This window comes from Bos indicus x Bos taurus, unplaced genomic scaffold (genome assembly GCF_003369695.1).
Source record: "Bos indicus x Bos taurus breed Angus x Brahman F1 hybrid unplaced genomic scaffold, Bos_hybrid_MaternalHap_v2.0 tig00000156_arrow_arrow_obj, whole genome shotgun sequence".
NCBI classification, from domain to species: Eukaryota; Metazoa; Chordata; class Mammalia; order Artiodactyla; family Bovidae; genus Bos; species Bos indicus x Bos taurus.
Window position 1 is genome coordinate 31505 of NW_020867144.1, and position 10898 is coordinate 42402.

At 37.6% G+C, this 10898-nt stretch overlaps 1 long non-coding RNA gene across 1 annotated transcript; it reads right to left on the reverse strand.

Annotated features, from left to right (window-relative positions):
* Positions 1–452: 452 nt before the first annotated feature.
* LOC113888598 lies at positions 453–10527 on the reverse strand. The gene is made up of 5 exons (XR_003510018.1): positions 9961–10527; positions 9026–9140; positions 8454–8571; positions 7293–7437; positions 453–3808 (listed from the first exon to the last, which is right to left on the reverse strand). It is a non-coding gene; the product is annotated as an uncharacterized LOC113888598 (long non-coding RNA).
* Positions 10528–10898: the final 371 nt, after the last annotated feature.

Here is a 10898-nt window from a genome sequence, read left to right on the forward strand (position 1 = left end):
CAACAGAAGGGGCAGGGGTTCAACCCCTGGTCAAGGAACTAGGATCCTGCTAGTTACAAAGTGCAGCCAAAAAACCAAACGAACCAAAAAACCAAGTTCCACATCTAAGAAAAACTGAGTACATAGCCGATCATTTTGCAGAAAAACCACGAGCCCACTGATGCATACTATCACCTCTGGGGAAAAAAGGCCTGGCTAAAACCTCTCAGATCCTCTTCGCACACATAACCTTGAGCATCTATTAAACTGTTCATAGTTAACATTTCCAAAGCTTCAAACACTACCCTAACAGCAGACATCCGGTGAACACTTGAAGATATTAGCTTCAGTAGTTCATCAACTGCTGCTATAAACAACATGTGTAAGTCATTTCTCCCCCTTCTAAAGAAAAAGTCAGCAGCTGTTTGCTAAAAAAGTTTTGTTTTTTTTTTTTATTGTGGATGAAGACATTGCCAGTTTACATATATCATTTTTATTTGGACTAGTTTTTCTGCCTTGCAGTGCTCCTGAGAAATTCAGAAATGCACTGACTTTAGTTCCATAAAATACAAGCCAGTATTAAGGTTGGACTGTAAATATTCCATAAGATATTCCCTAAAAGTCAAAAGACAACTTATCAATTTTAACTAGAGAAACCTTAATAGGTTAGAAAGTAAAGACTGGCAAATAATCACAAATGTCAGATCACTACAAGTACCATTATTTTTTCCACGAAAGTTTTTTCCATAGGAATATATAAATGTTATACTTGATGTTTACAAAATTAAAGATTAATTTTTATTAATGGAAGATGTTTTAACACTTATATGAAAAACTTGATTAGCCTTAAAAATAAAATTAATATGCCCTAAGTATGATACTTAATAGTGCTTTATCAACAATTCTTACTTCTCTCTTGTTCCTGAAGCACTGTTGTTTTGTTTCCCATCTACTGATTGGCAAAGTATTTTGACTTTTCCCTCCTTTCAACTGTCCATTAAAAGGTTAAAATAAACTAGATGCTTTATTTGAGGGGGATATTTAATATTTAATTGGATGGTTTTAAGAAAGTCAATCTTCTTCCCCCATGTTTTTGTTGTTTAGTTTTTAACTCAATAATGGCAGGAACTAAAAAATAACCATGAAATACAGTATTATACTAAAATCAAATCCAACGGCTGGATGAATTTTCTACTACAATAAAGCAGTTGAAAACCATTAGGAATGTTGTGGAAAACTGTGGCAGCGATGGTAAAATGCAACCACAAATTTTAGTAAGTTTCTAGAGGAATAAACAGTAAAATTACTGTAGTTAAAGTACTGCAATAAAATTAGCATTAGCAATATCCAACTGCTAACATCAGAATTATATGCTTCATCACTATATGATTACTAAGAAGATTCCTTGAGCAGATGGTTCATCTCTGACACAACTTAATTCAGAAAAGTAGATGAGTTATGTCTGGTTTGGATCAACAAACACTTAGTATGCATACCAGTGAGCTATAGTTTCGATGATGATACAATTGAAACGTTAGATACTACAGCATTAGGACAAGGTCACATACTTTTAAAAATAGCAGCCATGTAAGGTCATGTTGGGATGTTTAGATATGCAATCCACCCATAACAGCTTTCCAACTTCTGTTAAACTATGGGGTGAGCGGGGATAGGCTGTTTGGAAGCAAGAAAGGAAATACTGAAAATATCATAAAAGGTATTTAAATATGATGACATGCTACTTATACCCACCATGCATCTCCTTTCCAAATTAAAAGAGGAAATTTTTTTCTGTTATTATATTCCTTCAAAATAAAGGATCACGTTGTCTTTTCTTTTTTTTTTTAAACTGAGAAACTTTTATTTCAGATGCTCCACACTGAAATGAAAATTCAATGGCAAGCAGCAAATAATTTAGGATAGTCAGTGAAAGTATCTTTGAAAGGACCTTATAAAATCTAAGAATAATCATTTCATAGAGAAATAATAGTGGACAAAACAGACAGGAGGCAGTTTGATAGTTCTAATATAGAACTGGTATGACAACTTCCTTTAAAGTATACTAAATAAAGAATGGCAATATAAATAAGTTAGCCAAGGAGACAGGGGATGTTCTGAAGCAGCAATGTCTAAGTTACTAGATTTTCCAGAAAAACAAGCTTTATCTAGCAACACATAATGACTTCCAATCCTCTAAATACAGTACAAAGTATACAGTTAATCACAGCAAAATTTACAAACGACCAAATTTAGCCCTGGCCAGAGCCAGGCCTATTTACATATTTGGATTAGTATCATTTTCATCTTTCCTTATTATACAGATGTTTCTATTTTAAAGGCATATCGAAATTTACAAAATTTGCAAAGAAATGTCTTTAAATGTACAACTTCAACAACTAATACAAACATGAACATCCTGATATAACTAAATTCCAAGTCAGGATTTTTATGAGGGGTTTATAAAAGAATTAAAGGGATATTCCCTCACCGTTAAGTTCCAAACACCCGGTGCTGGTGCTGCCCAAGTAACTCACTGCCCTGGTGACTGTGAAGATGACGGACGACCCCTGGGTGGCCGTCCCTCTCACGTCAACACCTCAGATAGAGGCAGGAGGTGGTGTATCTAGGGATATTGCTGATTATAGTTCTGTAAATGCAGCTGTACAATTTAACACTTAGATCAAAGTTGTGAGTAGGGTTGTGGAAACATTTTGTTTTAAGATGGTTATCTTTAATGAGACACTTTAGCTCTTAAAGCAAAACCATACAGTGACAACATGTACTTAACAGTGAAAAGGAAGAAGCATCTGATAGGTTCAGCAACGTAGAAGGATCTCAAGGGAACTATGGTGAGTGAAAAAAGGCCATCTCCAAAGGTCACACTGCACGATTCCAGTGAAGGGCACTCTTGAAGTGACAAAATCACAGAGGAGCATTGTGAGGGCTGCCAGAAGGTCAGGAGCCGGGAGGGAAGACGGCGGCTATGACTGTGAAAGGCGGGCAGGGGGATCCCGGACGAAACTGTGTGCTCTCTGTGCTCAGTCTACACACACGATGAAGCTGCAGAGAGCTAAACAACACGCCTTCTACCTCAGGACACCGTCACCTCCCAGGGACAACCCTGTTCTTGGCCTAAAGATAAGTAATATGCTTTAGATCAATTTTTACACTATGTGGATAAGCCACTACTATTTTCTACCCCCCCCCCCTTTTTTTTGGTAAATCTACTGATTATCTTTAAAAGATAACTATACGTCTCTAGTTTAAATGAGCTTGAAAAGGAAAGAACTGATATATAGCTACTAGTATTTTTGTCTTTCTTTTTATTTTTCTTACTTTTGTAAATTAAAATTAAAAAGAATGTTTCTAGCTTAAGTTAGGTCAAATGAGACAGGGGGAAAAAAGGAGATAAGATAGCAAACACTTCCTCCTTTAACTCTTGCGATTTCTAAAAGCATTAAGAATATTAGTTTAAACTTAGAGAAAGTATAACTGCAAACAAATACATGACTTCTTCCAAAAGGCCACTTAGTGATAAAGTATGTACATAGTGTTGACGGTTTGTTTCTTTAAAGTGCGATATATGTCAGCTCTGGCTTGAGAATAATCTATTGCTTTAAAAGGTCTTTCAGCACAACTCCAGCACTGTTGTCAGGCGACACCGGCAAAGGCGTAAACGTGGGCAGAACGTCTGAGATGGGTTTCAAAAGGAGATGCCCAGGTCCGCCAGGTCCAAGTCCAGCTGGGTTAAGGAGAGGCACAGCTGCAGAGCGGGGAGCCAGGAATGGATTCACATCTGTTCTTCTACCAGCCCTCAATTCCGCTGTATCTAGATGACAAAACAAGGATGATTTAGTCTCCCACATATTATCTGGTCACTGGTATACATGTGTTTTAGGTTCTGAGATTTGGCCCCCAAATAAATTTAACTTAAACGCTGCTAGGTTCTGGATCTGATAAGCAGGGTCTATGAAACACACAAGGTGAAATAAAGAAGCAATAAATAAGAGAAAGGAATGGGAGAGAGAAATATTTGTATGTAGAGCTAATATTATTAAACGCATTACTATTGCTGTCTTATACTTAATACCAGTTATGTGTGTTGTATTGTGTGCTGAAAGGGGTAATTGCTCAATTGTGTCTGATTCTTTGTGATCCCACAGACTTAGCCCACCAGGCTCCTCTGTCTATGAAATCTTCAGGCAAGAACACTGGAGTGGGTTGCCATTCCCTTCTCCAGCGGATCTTCTCGACCCAAGGATTGAACCCCAGTGTCCTATACTGCAGGAAGATTCTTTACCATCTGAGCCACCAGGGAATTCCCATCTATATGGAATGAGGTAGGGAAGGAGAGATGCAATCAGAGAGAGACCTGTGCACCTAGAGGGGACAAAGAAGAGGAAGGGGATTACACAGGCAAAGATACTCTCTGGGGAGTGAGCCATTTGAACCATATAGGGAGCTTCCCAGTTCTGGGGATTAATGTCATTTACTGTAACAACAGTTTTCTAAAAAGTGTTTCCTATGTCACCAGGCAAATTTTATCTAACCATTTGAAAGATGGGAGGACTTGAGAACTTGTTTTGCCCAAATAATTAAAATGGTCCTGAAAAAAATTGGCATCCATATTATAATAACAATCATATTTAATATTAATTTACCAAAACAAAAAGCAATGTATGCATCACATTAAACGGTCATCTTTTAGACATTCAAAGGTTTGAAAACAATTCTCATTAGATTATTTTCTGTGAAGTCAGGCTGAACAATTAAGTTTTTACTGGAACAGCACCTAGTTTATGCCCTAAAGTCTTAGTGGACAGAATTCTGCTTTATTACCCAAGGTCATTAACAACTTCTTTGTTCAGAGACAAGCAACCCCTCAAAGACACCCTCTTCAGTGATGGGAAACTAAAATAAAAGAGGCCTCTAAAACAAAGGAAGCACTGAGACAAATGTATCAAAGCTACTTATCACTGAGCACCCTTGGGTCCGCAAGCTGTACTTTTTCCTGTGAATGACAATTTCCCAAACTTTGAAATAGCTACATGGTAAGCTCTGGCTTTTGTCTCTGAGCAACACAAATCAAGCTGGGCATGTGACTTGATAACTGAAGTGGGGAGGTGTACAAAAGAAAAGGAGAGGAAAGAAGGGGAAGGGCAGGGGGAGGAGAGGGGGGAAGGGAGACCCTGCCAAAATAAATTTTAGAATCTTGAAAGATGCTAAAACTGGGGTTTCCCTGGTGGCTTAGTGGTAAAGAATCCACCTACCAATGCAGGAGACATGGGTTAGATTTCTGGCCCGGGACGATCCCACATGCCTTGCAGCAACTAAGTCCATGAGCCACAACTATTGAGCCCGTGCTCCAGAGCCCAGGAGCCGCAACTACTGAAGCCCGTGGGCCCTAGAGCCTGCGCTCCACAATAGAAGAAGCCACTGCAGTGAGAAGCCCACGCATGGCAACAAAGAGTAGCCCCTGCTTGCTGCAACCAGAGACAAGCCTGCAGCAATGAAGACACAGCACAGCCAGAAACTATTAAAGGAAAAATGAAACCTAGTATAACAAGAAAAAACTGTTTTTAGTATAGTCTACACATTAAAGTTAAGACTTTTCTAAAGCCTAAATTTAGTAGACAAAGCTTTTACCTAAAATAATTTTACTACTTTCACTTTCTATAAAAGTTCAGGAAAATAGAAACATTCATCTAAGTAAGGACTAAAGAAGGCTTCCCTGGTGGCTCAGACAGTAAAGCGTCTGTCTGCAATGCAGGTGACCCGGGTTCGATGCCTGGGTCGAGAAGATCCCCTGGAGAAGGAAATGGCAGCCCACTTCAGTACTCTTGCCTGGAAAATCCCATGGATGGAGGAGCCTGGTAGGCTACAATCCCGGGGTCACAAAGAGTTGGACACAACTGAGCGACTTCTGAGAGCTGAGAGAAGGACTAAAGAAGTTCTTAAAATTTCAGAATATAAATTCAGTATTTTATCCAAATTTAAGTACTGAGCAAGTGACATAAACTTGAGAGTATATAATATGTACCTTTACAGTCCAGCTAGCAAACATGTTAGTCTATTAAAATATGAAGATTTCAGATAAAACATATGCTATGCTATGCTATGCTACGTCACTTCAGTCGTGTCCGACTCTGTGTGACCCCACAGACAGCAGCCCACCAGGCTCCCCTGTCCCTGGGATTCTCCAGGCAAGAACACTGGAGTGGGTTGCCATTTCCTTCTCCAATATATGAAAGTGAAAAGTGAAAGTGAAGTCGCTCAGTCGTGTCCGACTCTTAGCGACCCCATGGACTGCAGCCTACCAGGCTCCTCTGTCCATGGGATTTTCCAGGCAAGAGTACTAGAGTGGGGTGCCATTGCCTTCTCCGAGATAAAACATATAGCCCTTCCAATAAAGAATCTGTACAGAGTCTAAAGGGCTTTCCTAGTGGCTCAGACTGTAAAGAATCCACCTGCAATGTAGGAGACCTGGGTTTGATCCCTGGGTTGGGAATATTCCCTGGAGATGGGAATGGCAACCCACTCCAGGGGGAAATCCCATGGACAGGGGAGCCTGAAGGGCTGCAGTCCGCTGGCTCGAAAAGAGTCAGACACAACTAAGCGACTGAACACGCACGTGCACGTGAGCAGAGTCTAACACATTACACTTCAATCTGAACTCAAGACTGCACTGCATGCCAGCACGGGGGATATGAACAGCACAAATAAGATCCTACAACCTAGTAGGGTAGAAAACTACGTCCACATATTGTAGAACCGCCAAACCATCTGCTTCCAGGCAGGCCTTTCAACACTTACGAACTCTTCATAGTGTTCTTGGATGTCTGAGCTAGTTTACTAAACTGTGCTTGTAAATATTATTAACATACCAACTCTGGTTACTGAGTGTAATACTCAGATTACCACATGGAAAAAAGTCTTTCTCTAACTATATAAACCACAATTCTAACTGATTAGCAATAAGCACTATTAGTGAGAAAGGAAAATGGGTGAACAGCGGTTTACCAGATCCATCAAGCACCCCCAAGAATAATTCAATGTGGCTTATGCAGAGAGAATTATTCCAATATATAAAGGGAAAATATTTCATGTTGCTCAAATTAACCTAAGCTAATTAAATATCAGCTTGCAATAAGAATATACATATGAAGCCAAAATCTAATGCCTTACTGGAAGTTTGGAAGAAATTGTTGCACATTTTCAAAAACACTAAAACTTCCGTTAGTATCACTGTAAAACATAATCATGAATCATCAACTTTTTAAATTGTAGAAAAGAAAATAAGTATCTGATTTTACCTTTAAAACTTTCTGGTGTACTTGTGTCTGGTTTTCTCCTTCCTGGTGAATCTAGAGGTTTCATATCATGAACAGAAAGCTTGGGTGGTGGAACAGATGGATGAGATTCTGTTTCTAGAAATTTAACAAAAAGTTCTGAAAAAGACTAAGAAGAAACATTTTGGATATATTAGGCAGATAATAAAATTATACACTACAACCAAGAAACTGTACCAGCTATTCTAATTCATATTAAAAACTAGTCATGCTATCTGAATCATTTCTTTATAAACAAGCCTTATGAACAATTAAAAGTGTTACTACTCTAACTGATACACAGGTATCAACAGAAAACAAGCATCAAATAATCGCGTTTTTCTACAGTAGCACCCAATCAATGAGTACAGTAAAAGGTCACCAGTAATATTATTATCAGATTAAAATAATGTAGTGTAGAACTTTCCTTTCAATTTTATGCCACTCAATTTAAGAGTTCTATCTCTCACCAGCTTCAGGTAAGTCACCTAGCCTCAGTTTCCTCTTTAGTTAAAAATAAACAAATAAATAAATACATAAAATAAAGAAGTAAACTCCACATTCTAACTCACAGTGGTACTCAATTCAATTAATACTCATTTGAAGCCTACTGTATACCAGGGATCATGTTTTCATGTTAATTAACTGCTACCTCCGACCGAAATGTCAGTTTTTCTGAAGAAAAGCACTTCATCTATCTGGTGCGTAGCTTGCACTCTCCATGCTCAAAACAGTCTGACACACAGCAAGTGCTCAATAAGCATTCAATTGGCTCAGTGACTATATAGATACATACAGGCATAAAACAGAGCCTCTGTCTTTGAGAATCTAATAATTTAGTAGTAAGAGACAAATGATTATGTGCTGATAGCAGTACGATCAAAAACAAAGGAAGGAACAGTTAATATTTTGAAAAATAAAAGTATCATGTAAACAAAATGTTAAAATAAAACCTATATGCAATAAAACTATTAAATCTGGCTTTCTATCCGTAAGCTAATCACCTCTTTGGATCCCAGTTTCCACAACTCCAAAGTAACAGGGCTGTATAAAACAACCTGAAAAAGAAGTCTAATTCTTTGCAAATGCATGTGAGGCACAACGATGTCACTACTCCTATTTGGCCAGAACGAAGCCGACTCTTACACTATTAAGCAGAGGACTGCTGACTTGGTCTCAGAGGTGTGCTGGGAACACTCTTCGATCCTCCTCCAAGCCACCCAGTCATCCACCTGGTAACACCACCCTGGTCTTCAGTCAACAACTGAAAGATTATTTTAAAAGAGGAAAGTATGATCAATACAAGAAAAGAAAACAGAAGCATTTTTACATGATTTCAGATGGCAGTAACTCATGCTTTTCAAGTCCATTTCCCAGTTTCCTACTGACGGAAGCTATATATACACTGAAATGCCATCCCAGCACTATCTCAAATAAAACCCGAGGGCTGTCATCTCTCAAACTTTCAGCATTCCGATACGAATGGTGACTTAAAGTTATGAAACATTTAAGCTAATATTATACAAACTGCACAAATCTTCTCCGTAATATAAAATGATTCCATTTCTACATTATTGTATTCAGCAAAAGTTATATAAAACACAGGGAAAAAAATGTTTATATGATGCCAAGTATTTTAGTTATAAATATACTGAGATTCTTTTATATGATGCCAAGTATTCTAGTTATATTCAGAATGGCATTCAATGTTCAGTTACCTGATCCATTTCCTCCTTTTTGATGCCTAGAATGCTTCCCATTAATCGTAACACTTCATGACGCTGATGTTTTGGTGTGTGGAAGTGTCCAGTGAAGAGGTTTCTCATCAGGACTCTGAAAATGAAGGCAGAAACAGTACAAGCTAACTTGCCAGTTGTCTCAATATCCAGTGTACCCAAACATAAATAATGAACATACAAATATTTAATTATACTTAAACAGCACTTAATTACAAAGAACACTAAACAATAAAATATTTTAAAGTAGCTTTAACAAAATCTTGACAAGTCTAATTAAGGAACATCACCAACAACTCAAAATGTGCCCCTTTAAAAACATCGCTTAACAAGCCACCCACTTTCTTCAATCAAATAATCAACTGAGATTGGTGCTTCATTAGTAATTTTCAGTGCCTGCTTAGGTTGATATTATGAGGAGACGTTTCAGATTTCTCTCTCCTCCCTATCCTAAATGGTGATGGACAGTTCTTGTGCTTAATGGTTATGCTTATATTTCCCCATTCATTCACATTTATTAAAAACTTGCTAATAATATCTAAATCTTTAAAATGTTAAGATACATACTACATACTTAGGTTTCACACCTAATGCATTTGAGCAAGATACGTCCACTTAAGGGCAATAAAGAGAACAAAAAAGAATGGTAAGAATAAACTTCATATTTTCGAAGTACTTCGTACTGCGGTGATCTCTTCCATATGGTCTTAAGAAAAAGAATCTTAAGCTGGGAAAATATATTTAAAAACCAAGAGAAGGCAAGTTACTGACCCCTCATTAAAACTACCTGCAACTCATCACTATATAAGAAAAACAAAAGGTTTTTAAAAACTTAACACACACATTTACATGTAGAAATTGTTTTTACCATAAAAGTGATCCCCATAAAATACATAAAAGTAAAAGGCAGAGCATACTTGTCCACTTTTCCTTCTGTGCTATTACTAAATTCATCAATTTCTTTTGTACATCATCCAGCATTTCTTGTTGGAGCTCATCTGTTTTAAAATACATGAATAAGATAGTCATTAACTGATTAAAATAATCTGTATGACTATATAATGAGATTTACGACATCTTTACTGAATTTTGAATATATGTACTTATTCTAATTAGGAATATTAAATTACGTCCATCTCTTCTTTGGTTCACTGAATTAGGCTTTCTGGTATAGAAATTACCTAGAAGCCAGAGTATGCATTAATTCACATTGTTTACCCCCAATAAAATAATCAATTCTTTAACAGAAAATTTAGAAACCAAAGGTTTTCATTCTCTTCAGAAGCTGAAGCGCAAACAAGAGATTTTTCACCGCTGCTTCCTTGCATGAAACATTTCCAGAGCCACTTTTTAACGGGAAAAAACGGAAAGGACAATTTTAGATTTTCCTTTTTCCATTTTCCTGGCTGGACTCTTTTTTGGTGAGCTGACGAAGGAAAGCAGCTAACACAATCAAGACTATGGCTCAGGAGGCAGCTGCCAGGGCAAAGTATCCTGAGGTAAACTGCAAAAATTCAGATCACTGGTTCTAACAGACTAGGCAAGATACTATATAGCTTCTGACTGATTTAGAAAGATGTTTGGACTATTTTATTTTTAAATTCTTAGTTATTTGAAAAGGAAGCAAAATGTGTAAAGTCTTGGCAGAACACTTGGAATCTAAACAGGATTAAAAGCAAGTCTAAAATTACAACAGGGAGAGACCCTGTTCATAATCAACCATGCCATGGAGCCATGGATTCCTAGACTAAGGAACTCTCAGCAGACCCATGGAGTCCACACCTGTTTCCCTCCGAAATGGATAGTTTGAGCCAAAAGAGATGCTTATTAACATCAAGCTAGATTACAAATTTCA